The sequence below is a fragment of the Lonchura striata genome, chromosome 5 (assembly GCF_046129695.1).
Source record: "Lonchura striata isolate bLonStr1 chromosome 5, bLonStr1.mat, whole genome shotgun sequence".
Lineage (NCBI taxonomy): Eukaryota > Metazoa > Chordata > Aves > Passeriformes > Estrildidae > Lonchura > Lonchura striata.
In genome coordinates, this window is record NC_134607.1 from 24,788,338 (window position 1) to 24,801,516 (window position 13,179).

The 13,179-nt window shown below is 44.3% G+C and overlaps 1 long non-coding RNA gene across 1 annotated transcript; it reads left to right on the forward strand.

Annotated features, from left to right (window-relative positions):
- The first annotated feature begins 76 nt into the window (after nt 1-76).
- Nucleotides 77-12,807, forward strand: LOC110483108 (uncharacterized). The gene is made up of 3 exons (XR_002467512.2): nt 77-128; nt 1,447-1,526; nt 12,755-12,807. It is a non-coding gene; the product is annotated as an uncharacterized LOC110483108 (long non-coding RNA).
- Nucleotides 12,808-13,179: the final 372 nt, after the last annotated feature.

The following is a 13,179-nucleotide window of genomic DNA, read 5'->3' on the forward strand; positions in this document are numbered from 1 at the left end:
AGGCAGAGATGAGGTCATCGTGGGCGGGGCGGAGGGGCGGGTGCCTGCTGGGCGGGGAGAGGCGGGGCCTCGCCCTTAAAGGCGCAGCGCCGCCCTTGTGGGCGCCGCGGGGTGAGCTGGTGAGCGAGGTGAGGGTGGAAACCACGGGACAGCCCGCGCGTGGTGGCACTCCTGGGAGTTTCGGGTTTCATGACAAGTCAGGAATATTTACCTTCCTTTCTCCCATGTTTTCACCCAGCACCGCCCGCCCCTAATCCTTGGGATGGGAGTGGGGGGTTCCGGGCAGAGGCTGGTTGGTAACTGCTGGAAACCAAATACAGCAGCGGGGTGATTGTTCAGCTTCATCGCCAGCCTGTCACAATCTGAAGTCAGGAGATAATATTCAGTGAAGCAAGTCTATTGGAAATTAGGGATTAGCCAGCAGAAATCTTCAAATGAAACACATTTCTGACTTTTCCGCGCTTTCCCGCGCGAAGAGCGGTTTCAGGGGTACCGAGTGCGAAGATCGCAGAGCAGCCAGCAATGTGCGCTGTGCTGCTCCCGCCGCCCGACCCGGCACTGAGCCGGAGCATGCCTGGCAGGGTGCTCTGCTCCTTCTCTTGCACAAGCGCGAAGCTTCTTGATGTGATACAAAGACAAGAAAATAAATGGTGCGAGTGGGTGAAATGTCCATAAGGAATTCTTCCGTTAACTGCAGCGGGGTTGCGCGGAAAATAGAGGAATGATGGCATCCCTAAAGAGCAGGGCAGAGAACCATAGTTGGAATGTTATAATACCGTTATAAATAGTCAGTGCACTTTACCTGCAGCGATGTTCTCACCCCTGCTTACTGTATCTCAAAAGGACACGAGTCATGACAGACTGTAACAATGCTCTGTGAAGGATTGGCTCACGCTGTGAAGCTGAAGAAGTTAGGATCACCTTTCAAAACAAAGAAAAGAGCAATGTATACAATAACAAGGGATATAAAGAAGGCATCATGGGCCTTTCCTTATTTTCTCATACACTCAGAGAACTGGAGGACGTGATATAACTGCAAAGCAATGTATGTGAAGTAGTTAGGAAAAAATGTTTGTGCCGTGTACAATTAATCTGTGAACTTTATGATAAGAAGCTTGATGGTACAAGTATGTTAAGAAGAACCAAATTCTTAGCCAGTTACTGCCAGTCAGCCACTATCTTGCCCTGGTTTTCAATCCTGACATTTATAGCTTTTTGCTTTTCCTTCCCAGGGATCCAGTTCAGCTCTGGCTACACAGATAAATTTTTGAAGTAACATAATTCTTCTCCCTCCTGTTTGACAGGGTTAACCCTCCAGAGGTAGTTTAGTGGAAGAATAGAGTCAAAAACACAAAACATTCCCATGCATGATGGTATTTCTGGGAGTTTCAGGTTTAATGACAAGTCAGGAATATTTACTTTCCTTTCTCCCATGTTTTCTAACAGCTCTCTGCAGACAAATACTCCAAGTGAATGAGAAAGCATGGATGTTTTCCTGTTCTGCGTTGCCAATTTTAGCAACAATGGTGCGTGGCTCATTCTTGAACTCATTTGCTTAGAAAACTTATTAGTAGATCTGTTTACAGAACAGGGGAGGATGGATGATGTCTGCAAGGGCTTATCACAAACTGATGGCAAAACTCACAGCTTTGCCCATATTTCCAGTTCACAAGCTGAAGTCCTACTCACTGTATCTTCCTTCAAACAGATAAACATGTAAGAGATGGATCTGATTTACAAACTCTGCCTGTTACAGATTGTTTTCAGTAGGTGCTCCTGTGTTTTCTAAGTTTTCAAAGGTACTTACAGGCATTGATAAATATACAGTAGGGGAAACCATAAAGGAATAATTCTGCTTGTCCATAAAATCTTTCTGTCTTCACCCGGAACAAGTAAAGAACACGTATTACATGGGAGCTATATTTTTTTAGTTTAGTTTTGAAGGCTCCTTATTTTCAGTAGCTTTCAGTTTCCTTAAGACTCATAATGAATTAACTAAATTCACATTTTATTAACAAATGCATAAGAACATCTGCAGCATTAGTAAAGGCAGCAAATAAAGTCTATTAAATTACTTCCATTGGATTTAATGTTAGATGAAAGTTTACACTGAACAAAGAAGGCACCAGTGCAATATAACAGAATACAACAGAATTCAGTACAGTTACAGTGAGAGTGTATATGTGCAGTTCTGAACTCTATTGCATAATTACAATATCAAGTTACTTCTGGGTGCCTACGATGAACAAGCTTGGGATCTTACGCAGAAATTTTTGATTTTCCTGATCTGATGTCTTAGTCATCATTGACTTAGCATTAGATTCACTTTTGCATTTGGATTTCCTTTCTTTTTAAAGAAAAGCAAGTAAGAATGGAGGGGGGGGAAATGAAAAGAGAACAAAGCAAAGGGTATTCCTAAGAGTGTTTCTAAAGATAAAGTTCTTAAAATGGCTCAATGTGGTGCTTAACATTATAGGCTGGATGGCCTTCGGCCATCTAAAGATGACTCTGCTTAAAACCACAAACTGTTACAGAAACCTTAATGACCCAACAGCTCAGAACATGCCTAACAGTGCCTCAGCATTAGGCTGATGGACAAATAGTCTCCTGACTGAGAAAGAACCTTGTTGGCACAGATGATTGGTCCAGCTTCATTCTTGGGAGAGTAATTAATTCTGCTATCTTGGCTTCTGATTGGTAACATGCATCTTAGCAGCTCAGCAAGATCCCAGGTTTTCCAGTGGTTTGCACAGACCACAGCAGCAGGTGCCCACGCGTGTGTGTACCCACAAGCAAGAGTGTGTAGGGACTTCCCAGGGCTCCGGGGAAGATTCTTCCAGAGGCAGCTGGCCAAACGGGATGATTGCTTGCCCTGGACTCAGCAGAGCCTGCACACCAGCTGCTGTGGCCAGGGTCCTGCAAGATCTGTCCTCAAGGGAAGCCAGCCCTGCCACGCCTCTGCTCCAGCACCTCTGGTGAGCACTTGCATGTGACAGATTCTGCTGAGCCATAATTGCCTGGATCAGGGCTGCAGCAGTCCTTACAGCAGACCAAGCTCAGCTTTCCTGTCTGACCTCAAGCCAGAGCCTACAATTCCCTCACAGGCTGCAGGGCAGAGGTTGAGAAGGAGTGTGTGCCAGACCATGTTGGGCAGGGAAGGAATAGGAGGATACAGAAGTACTGGAGTTCAGGCACGTGTTTGGGCATGCAGGAGGAGGAGTAGGCTGTGGACACTGAGGATTGGGCCCCGAATGGAAAGCAGAGGGCTGTGAATGGTACAGCTCTGAGCAGGCAGCTGCTGCAAACCCCCCCGTGGTGGTGCCACAGGCCTGCTTGTGTTGGGAGCTCTTGTGAGAGCTTTAAATGAGCAGTTGACTTCAGGGCTGCATTGTAAAACTAGGAGGAGATGTTGTGTTCTCAGCCTTATTTAATCAAGTCCTAACAAGCAAGACAACTGGAAGAAGTGCCTAACAAGATTCCTTGCCTTCAGTGAGGCCAGTTGCTTTCACTTTTTAAATTGAACTCTGCTCTTTACTTGGTTTCATTCTTTGTTTCCATGACCTGCACGTGAGTGGTTGATTTCTGTCCTAAAATCTCTACAGTTTAAGTGTCTCTTGAGAAAGGAGTTGGGCAAGGACTTAAACCTCTTAGAGAGGTAGTTCAGTGACTGTTCAAAATGTTAGAGACACTCGTTTTCCTGTCTTGCTAAGGATTTTCTGTTTTGAAATGGGTCAGCCGTTTCAGTTTGGTAAACACCAACATATTTCTATTAATCTCAGATTTGCTGGGCAAGGAATCTACCTTCCTGTGTGTCCTGTGTGCCCTTTACACAAAAAGAAGATTTTGCCTGCTCAGCTGCTCAAAGAAAGAGAAACATATGGGAAAAACAGAGCAAAGGAAACTGAAATCCTTGTAAAAGGTCCTTTAGGCAAATATCAAGTACAATAAATTTCAATAAAGAAATTGTTTGGGGAAGTGAAGTGCTCTTTAAAAAGTATCAGAGTCCAGGGTTAATAATTACTGTCTTCTATCAATGAATACACTAATCATTACCTTGAGGCTGTGACTTCCAAGTTGTGACCCACATAGATAGAAAAGCATTTACCGTAGTAAATAACACGGTTTACAAACTCATCAGTTCAAAAGTGCAGGGATAAAGCTGCATTGTGGTTTATGAGAAGAGGTGAATGTTGGCCATTGTCTTTTGGCTCTAAAGGACTGGAACAGACACCAACTCGTTTCTGGGGCTTTGTAGTATTCCCTGCTTCCCTTAGATGGAGCCAAACTCACATCGTCAGGCTGCCTGTGACTCACCAGTAGTGCATGCAACTTGCCCAAAATCAGAGAGCTATGCAGCAGGAGAGTTTGTCATGGGTCCCTAAGCCCCATTTCCTGCCCGTTCCCCTAGACTGACTTCCCAGTACTGGTTCATTGCCTCCCAGGTCTGTTCCCACAGTGCTACGGTGACAGACAGTGACACACAAATGCACTGATCTGATGCTGACCTTCCCTCTCAGCTTGAGGGGAAATGTTTTTTCAGATGTTACAAATATTACCTTTCTAACTACACATTAAATCACGGCTTTTGCTACTGGTCTATTCATCTGCACATTGAATGCACAAGGCATTAGAAAGCATCTTTTGGAGGCTTTTTCCTTCTATGTCACACTGTGATCTTGGGCAAAATTCTGATCTACCAGATCTTGTGACTCTGGCCTCCCACTGCAAAATGTTTGGGATCTATATGACTGCAGTGCAATGACTTGTAATAGAAAGTAGGAACTTCAGAGAACAGAGAGGAGGAGTCTAGAGTTTCTGACAGCTGTGAAGTGATAGCTAAATTACAGCAATTTAATCAAAAAGCTGCATGTGAAAGAGAGACACCGATATCATCAAAACAAGGATAAGAGTTACAGAGTAAGGAGTGAGCATTTCCAGTTTTTGGGAGTAAGAAACCATAGTTACTCTCCTGACAGCAGCTTAATGTTCTTTCCTCAATTCAAGAGCCAAGAAAGGCATCTTCACATTTGTGTTTAGAAAAGTGCAAGGCCACTCATGTCCCAGTAAGGGGCAAGAGTAAATATTTCCACACTGATTTTTATTTACCTGGCAATATATGTCACTACACTGGATTTGAAAATGCTGTGAAACATCTGAGGCAACTTAGACAGAGTGCCCTTTTTCTAGCCTTTTGTTTTTAAGCAAAACCACAGAACATAAATTTCTCAAAAGACTATTACATTTAAAGGGTCTGTCTTGTTATCCTGCCATTCAGTGTTCAGACTAAATCATGATGAATTGAAACACAGAGACTGTGTGTTGGTAATATCCCAGTCATATAATTGTGCCACTAACTGGAGAAAATATCTGCATACAGTTTTATATCCCTGTCATTCTACACCTATCATGGCATTTGCAGAGGTCCTTTTATCCCTTTCACAGAGGCATATGGAGTGCAGCAAGAGGCTGTCACAACCAAACAGTTGAAAAACCTGGGAAAGGTTTTCTGGTGCCAAACCAGTCTGTTGGATGGAGCCTCCCTTTCCCGGGGCTTGCTGGAAGGAGGAGATGTTGAGACCCACTCTGGTCTGGCACATTCTCATCAGGGCTGTACTACTTCCCAGCTGCTGTTCTGACTCCAAGGTCTGCTCTCGAAGGAGTTGTGTTTTCCATCTTTCATTGCCAGAGAAGGTGCAGCTGGAAGATTTGGAAAGATGAGATTTGATCCCTACACAACCCTGGGGGTTCCCCAGAGTGGTGAGTAATCAGCATGGGGACAGGAAGTGTGTGACACTCTCATCTTTACTTCGTTTATGTATTTCCCATGAAGCAACAAGAGGATCTTTGGGTTTCTCTTTGCAAAGCCCGGGTCTGATTTCAGCTGCGATGTCACCCTGCAAGAGCTGACTCATCCAGCAGGGCTGCAGTTCCAAGGAACACATGCAGAGGCTGGGAAAGTTCAGAGCTATTTTCAGAGCTTGGGGGAGTTGCACTGTGGGGTCCCGCTCTCTGGAAGAGGTGCTGGACAGAGAATGTGCTGTCCAAGAGGCTCAGTCCATAAAACTGGACACTGTCATGACTTCACAGGCTTCAAAGCAAACAGACTGCAAAGGCAGAACATAGTAGAGGAAAATAATTGCCATCCACCAGGAAAGGGTTGCTTTGGCATTTTGATCTGATCAATCACTTTTGTGTTGCATAGCTGCATTAAATGGTCTCGGTAGCAGGATTTTGGTAGTGCCCAGATAAAGATGCGCCAAAGGGAAATTGTGCAATACAATGGCAGAGTATGCTGATATTCACCAAAATGAGTGCAGCCTCATCTTCTGCCTCCATTTACCTTCATCTGTTTGCCTCAACCCAAGTAACACACCTGGTATTTCCAAAATTCTCCCTAGTCTGGGTAAGGCCTGTTAGCATAGCATTCAGCCTTCCAACCTTAACAAGATTTACAATTGTGATAAGAAACATTTTAAAATGTGGTTTAATATATATATTAAAAACAGTGGGGGGAAACCTCTGGAGAGAAATTATAGTATTCTGATTTATGCTTGAGAAAAGAAGGATCAAATGGAAGGGAAAAAAAAAAAGAACAAGACAGCCTAATGCTGTCTGGGGAACATAGCAGCAGCCTCTCTCACACAGGCCTGATGTTCCTACAAAATAGCCAATCCAGGAATAAGTGTTCCAGATAAACAAAAAGGCACAAACATAGGAAGGAGGAATGAAATTCAAGTGGAGATACTTTCCACTTTCCCCTGCCCTGCTGCAGCACAACACTGAGACTGGGCAGATGAATTTGCTCCCATAGAAAGATACCCCTGTGTGTCAGAGTTGCCTGTCAGACACCAAAAGCTCTTCTAGGTGCTGGCAACATAGCAAGAGTGGCAGGCTCCTGGGCAGGGCTCTCATGATGGAGCCCACACAAATCAGGGAAGTGCCGGGGGCGGTTTGTTAGCACTGTGACTGCTCAGCATCTCGGATACCAGCACTCCTTACTCCTTCTGCTCCTGGGGATCCATTTGTCAGAGTTAAATCTCTGGTTAAAGGGGCTGATGATAAAGCATTATCACAGAGCTGATTTCTCCAGAAATGTGTATGATGCCAGTATGTAATGTCAGGAGGCAGCTTTGCCTGAAATATCAGAGGCATCTCATTTCAAAAAAAAGAATACCGGAGAAAGGGTGTAGGTTGGAACTGAAGGACAGATATTATTAAAAGGAGGAATAAATTGCTATGCTGAATCCCCCTGTGATTATTTAGTTTACAGGGAGACATTCAGAAAAGGGAACATAATGGAAAAGCAAAAAATACCCAAGTTATAAAGGTGTTTTACAGTGCCCTTATTGCTCCTATGTTGAATGAGGATTCCGTGAACCCAAAAAGGATGCCTTTTGAAGTGGGTAACAGGAGACATGTTTATTACAGAATAAAGTTGGGTGTGTACAGGAAATGTATTATTTACTACTAATAATGTTATTTGTGAGCCTTTTGCAGACCATCATTGAGAACAAGAGTCAGTTTAAGTCTTAAGGAAGATTAGAGAGGGGAAAAAAGAGGATAATCAGAGGTTGTTACTTTTATTCTCTCATTCATGTTTGATAGATAAAATCCTACTAGCTTCAGGGCATAGAGCAACCTCAGAAAGCCCACGACTAGAAATAATTTCTTCTGTAGGCAAATTATCCTGTTCTTTGAACTTTTCTGGGAATAATCTTCTGCTGGTTTCTGTCACAGATGGGATAGTAGCCTGCAGGGGTAATTTTTTCAGTATGTGTTTTACTGCTGGAGTGTGTTAGTAAAGGTATGAGCTGGAATTTCAAAGACTGTTTTCGGGCCACTTTCATTGGCAGAAGAACACCATGTGACAGAGGAAGATACAGGCCAAGTGACTAACACATTTTTTCAACCTCTTGATTCTCTCCCAAACATAAGAAAAAATATATTAAATCTGTATTTTGTGACTATGCTTCTTTTTTTCATAGTAACCTAGTCTTCAAAGAATTTCCTAGGTTAATATTGTCTAACTTTCTATCTTGAGCACCATCTATTTCCTGGGCATTGGCTGCATCTCTATTACTCTTTCTGCTGTAGAGAAGAAATCCAACCTTCTCTGCTGCCACCATGTTCCGGACATCTAAATCTTTGAAATCTGTCAATGTGTGGGCAATGAGCTCTGGCATTTTGAGAGACCCTATGTTTGCTCCCCTGCTCTGGATGTCAGCAGTTCTCCAGCACCCCTATTCTCACTGCTGCATACATGGACAGATGTTTAGCCACTGTTTACCAATTTTCTTCCTAAGATGTTGCAAGTCCCTTCTTGCTGACTTGATAATTTGTCTTCTGTGGGCACATTACCCTGGTTTGGCTCCATGGCAGGTTTATCCTGATGATGTCAGAAGTTGTGACAGTCACTGCCCCTACTCTGGCAGAGTCCTTTAGTGACCCGCACTTATCATATGCAAATATTCTGAAAGATCAAGTCTCTTCTGCCCCAGCAAAGTGTCCAGCTGAGGGTGAAGTGAGCTACGCAATTGCTCCAAGTCTGGTTTCCTCTATCTGCTGGGCACGGGGTCACTTGCTGCCATGGGAACACATACTCTCTGATCCTCATCTGCTCTTGCGCCTGAAATGCACATTTCATCCTGAGCTGTGCACTGAGCTGGCTCGTCCCTCTCTGTACTTGGTGGGTCATGAGAGCTGTCACTGGGTCTCTGTGTCAGGTCAGCGGCTCAAGACAGGCAGGGACTGACCGCACACCTGCCAAGAGGCAGATAGCAAGCCAAAAAGTAAAAGTATTTCATCTAAAGGGGATATAAAGGGACCTAAACAGATGCCTAGAGTCCAAAAAAGACTTAAAAGGGATGTTTGATTTTCCCTGGTGATTCCATGCTTAAAAATGTTTAAACAAAACCAATGTATAATTTGGTTGAATGACAAGAATACATAGAGAAGAGAATGATGATAACTCATGAAGCTTTAGAGGATATAAATGTCAAAGGAGAAGTAGTTATGGTGGTACTAGTGTGACAGCCAGAAGGACCTAAGCGAATTTGTGAAAAGGAAAACTTTGCCTCACTACAAGGAACAAAAATACAAACTAAATAAAGTGGCCTAAAATAAGTAACTGCACAAAGCCTAAGAAACCAAACAAATCCTTTCCTCCAAGCAGTTATTTTGGAAGAGGAAACATACCAGATACTACATTGAGTTCTTTGTGAGCTTTACTCTTGTTGTGGATTTTTGCATGGAAGCCACTTTAAAAAGTTATGGTGATGGTGGCTGCCTAAAATGGAAAGAGCCAACAATAATCGCTGTTTGATTTTAACAATCCCCAAAAGGGAGAGGATTAAATCCCTTAGAAGCAGTAAATTAAAACTGAGCAGAAACCTGGCACACTGAGTAAATGACGCATACAGTGAATGGCACAATCTTCTGTTGGGCACTTATGTGTCTGTCCTTATGTTGGCACATAGAGGACAGACACATCATGATTTTCCGTGTCTAAAATAAAAAGCCTATAAAAAGTACTTCTTCCCGTTATGGAGACAAATACACTTGACAAGAGTGATTTGTCTTATTACAGAATTGAGGCTTTTTTTTTTTTTTTTTTTTTTTTTTGCGTATGTATGTGTCCTCCTTTCCCTGGTGTGCTTTAAAAGTGCAGAGAAAACAAAGGTGTCTGATCTGGGTAAGAGTCGGACACGGATGAGGGGTCTGAAACTGGAACAATATCCCTGCTTTTCACATTGATAGTGCTCTCTCTTCACTGTAATGTCTCTGGGGTTTAGAGGATGTGATAAAGCATGTTCAGTCCAAGTGGGGGAAATGTTACAACCTCAAATATAAATAGACATAGTCTTTAAATTTAGTCACTGTGTTAGAAAATTGTAGCAGAAGCTAAACTGAATGTTTGAAGTAATGGAAATTTAAAGTCAGGCTAATGGTCAAAACCAGAGATCAAAGTTGATCTTCCCAGACAGATTTTTCTATTTTATTGCCAAAGGTTTTTCAGGTTTTTTTTTAAATAAAGGCTCGAAATATCTGTATATTGATGGCTGTGCTTTGGTGGATGAGTAGTAAAACCAGGCTGGTCACTAGATCAGTGGGACAGACGCTACAAAGGAGAGCATCCTCTTCAGCCTCATGAAGCACAGACTCCTGCGCCAGCAGGGAGGCAAAGAGCTGCTGCACCATGTTCACAGTCCATTAACCACTGGCATTTTCAGTGCATACCAAACCCCAGATCAAATAACTCTGCTGTTAGGTCATGCTAAAGTGCTCCACTGCTTATTTCTCTCTGTCACATCCCAGTTACCAGGCTGCAGGGGCACCGGTGAAAGCAGCATGTGGAAGCTTCAACTGTATACACTTTGGTTCTTGAAACAAACAAATGTGCAATGAATGAGAACTCCTTGTTCCCTTGTTCTGTGTTTATGCTTTGCTGAAGAAGGCATAGGGTTCTTGCTGTGAAGTGGGATGACAAGTTTAAAAGGACACGGGCACAGTGCCAGGCAGCAAGTCCCTGCATCATTCAGGGGCCAGGCTGCACAGAGCCACCGCTCTTCTCCTTCCTGCCACCCTGGTTCCTGGGATGAAGGCATCCAGCCCAGGCATCCAGCTCAGTACTCGCCTCTCTGCTGGCTTCTGGCCTGGGATGGCTAATGGTCGCTGGTAGGAAGGAGGCAGGAGACAGGAATGTGCTGCCATCACGGCACTCTCCATTTCCCTCCATGATTTTGAGCTCTTAGGCATTTTGTTTCAAGGGCAGCGCTCTCCGGATGTTTTCATTCTCGTGTACGTGCTGATGTGACTCTCTGCCAAGTGATGTGCCTTTTTTTATCTGGGAAAATCCTTGTTGTGTTTTACGAGACGGACATACGAGGCCCAGGAGCTACCAGCACGTACAAACGCCTGCAATCTTTCTTCAGACAAAGGCTGCGGGCCGGAATTTTTCCATCCCCCCCCCGAGATAGCAGAAATCAGTGCTCGCAGGGGCGCCCGGGTGTTGTGTGCGGCAGCGGCTCCGGCTGGCGAGGGAGACGTGCCGGGCTGCTCTGCTCTGCCTCTGCTCGGCACAGCAGCCCCGGGCCGGCAGCACGGCTATCTGCTGGAGAGGTTCTGGACTGCTTCACTGCTGTGGGGTGGGGGAATGAACTGCACTGACCCCTCCGACCGTCAAGCGCGCAGAGGCGGGTTAAATCTCTTCTCTTGTTTTGCCGCCTAATCATGCCATGCTGTCTCTCCCAAGCCCCATCCCTCTCTCTTTTCAGATCCTGCTTATTAACCTCTTCTCCCAGATATCTACCACTGACTTTGTCCCTGTAGGTTCTGCCTTCTGTTTTAACCCTTTCACCTGCTTTACTAATGTGCGCCCAAATCCCACACTTGAACACAAATACCAGAACCCCTGAACACGCTAGGGACAACATCTCCCTAACATTATTATCATTACTAATATAACAGCATGTAATAATTACAGTAAGATATAAAACAAGTAAAATAATGCCAGTTGCACACTGGTATCCTACAACTGGGAGGAATAATTCCCAGGAATGATCTATTCCGTTCAAGAATGGCACAAACTTTGGGGACATAGCCTGCCTGTGCTGAAGGAAATGGAGGAACCAAAACAGCATCACTCTTTGTTTTTATTTAATGGCTTCTAACCTCAACAGGCTTGGAGCAGAGGGTAATAGAAAGACTAACTTAATGGCTGCAGTCAGGGCATAGCTGTGTTAGAAAATCTTAATCAAAGAGGATGTGGTTTTCCCGTTATGCTAATAAAGTTTGTTTCTCTTAGGTATGGGGAAATGATTGTTTAAGCTGAAATTTTCCTGAGACAATACAAGGCACACACAAACATAGAAACTTTCTGTCCACACCACTTGGCAACACTATCAACAACTTGAAATCAGACTCAGTAAGAAGAAGGGTCAGGTAGACTCAGCCATTAGCATTTTCCTCCCTGTGCCTCTCAGAATCAGATGTGGCCTTGTTCATCTTGCTGGGTCAGTAGTTGTACAGCTAGGTGAGGCACTGGAGGAGCCACATACATGTACCTGCAGAAAGCTGCAATATTCAGCTATTGTTTTTGTTTTATGGCAGATGAAGCAATGTGAAAGGACAAGTGATATCCAGCAGGATGATGTGTGGTGTGGAAGAGCACCTGCATCCTCTCTAAGCACCCATCTCCTTTTATTGCTTCTAGTGATGTGTCCATAACACCAATGAATCAATGGTGGTATTTGCGCTTGCCACTGAAATTATGGTCATGGAACTAGCTGGACAAAGCCTAGGTCAGAATCAGCAGGAACAAATGTGACTGTGTCTTTTCTTGCTGTTCAGACATCCATATCCTGAGAAAACCCAGCACTGTCCAAAATAATGGAAGTGTTCTAATATTTGCCAGCTCAAGAGCTGTTCTATTATTGGTATCAAAAGGAAAAACGCAGGTGTTAATGAGGTCAGACTAACTCAGTCCCTGCTTATTTGTGTTTTGGAATGCTGTGAGCAGAGCTCCATGACCCAATGATGCAAAGAGAGGGGTGTCCCTGGCAGCAGAGCCCTGCTGTTGAGGAAGGGCATGGCACTGGGGGTCGTCAGGGGATAAAGACCCAGTGCCGTGGCTTTATTCCTACAGCCTGTGCAGTTTAACTCTGGACAGAGGTCTGAGACCACCATGTCCTGATTCAGATTTCTCTTTAGCAATGCTTGTGCTCATGGAGCCATTGCTCCCCCCTTACATTTCCAGCCATTCCTTCTTTCAGCTGCACCTCAGCACAACCACCTCCTCTACAGCACCAGCACAGTGGGTTATAGAGACAAGTGTTGAACCCCAAAAGAGAACTGATCCAGGCTAAAACCCCAATGTACCAGGATAAGAAGAGCAGACAGATCTCCTTAAATGGGAGTTGCCACAAAATGCCCTTCAGGAAAATGCAGCCCCTGGGTTCAGATGGCAGCCACGAGCAGGACCAGCTCTCCCTGGGAATGGATATGTGAGCCATTGAGAAACCTGTCTGTGTTTTTGCCCCACTTCAATCCACCAATTGCGTCTGCTCCTGTGTTCAGAGACAATCTTCACATGGAAAAACAAAGGTAGGTGCCTTTCTGACTTAACTTTTCTCACTACACAAAGATTTAAAACAAAAATTATTCCTACCTCCAAATTTTTTC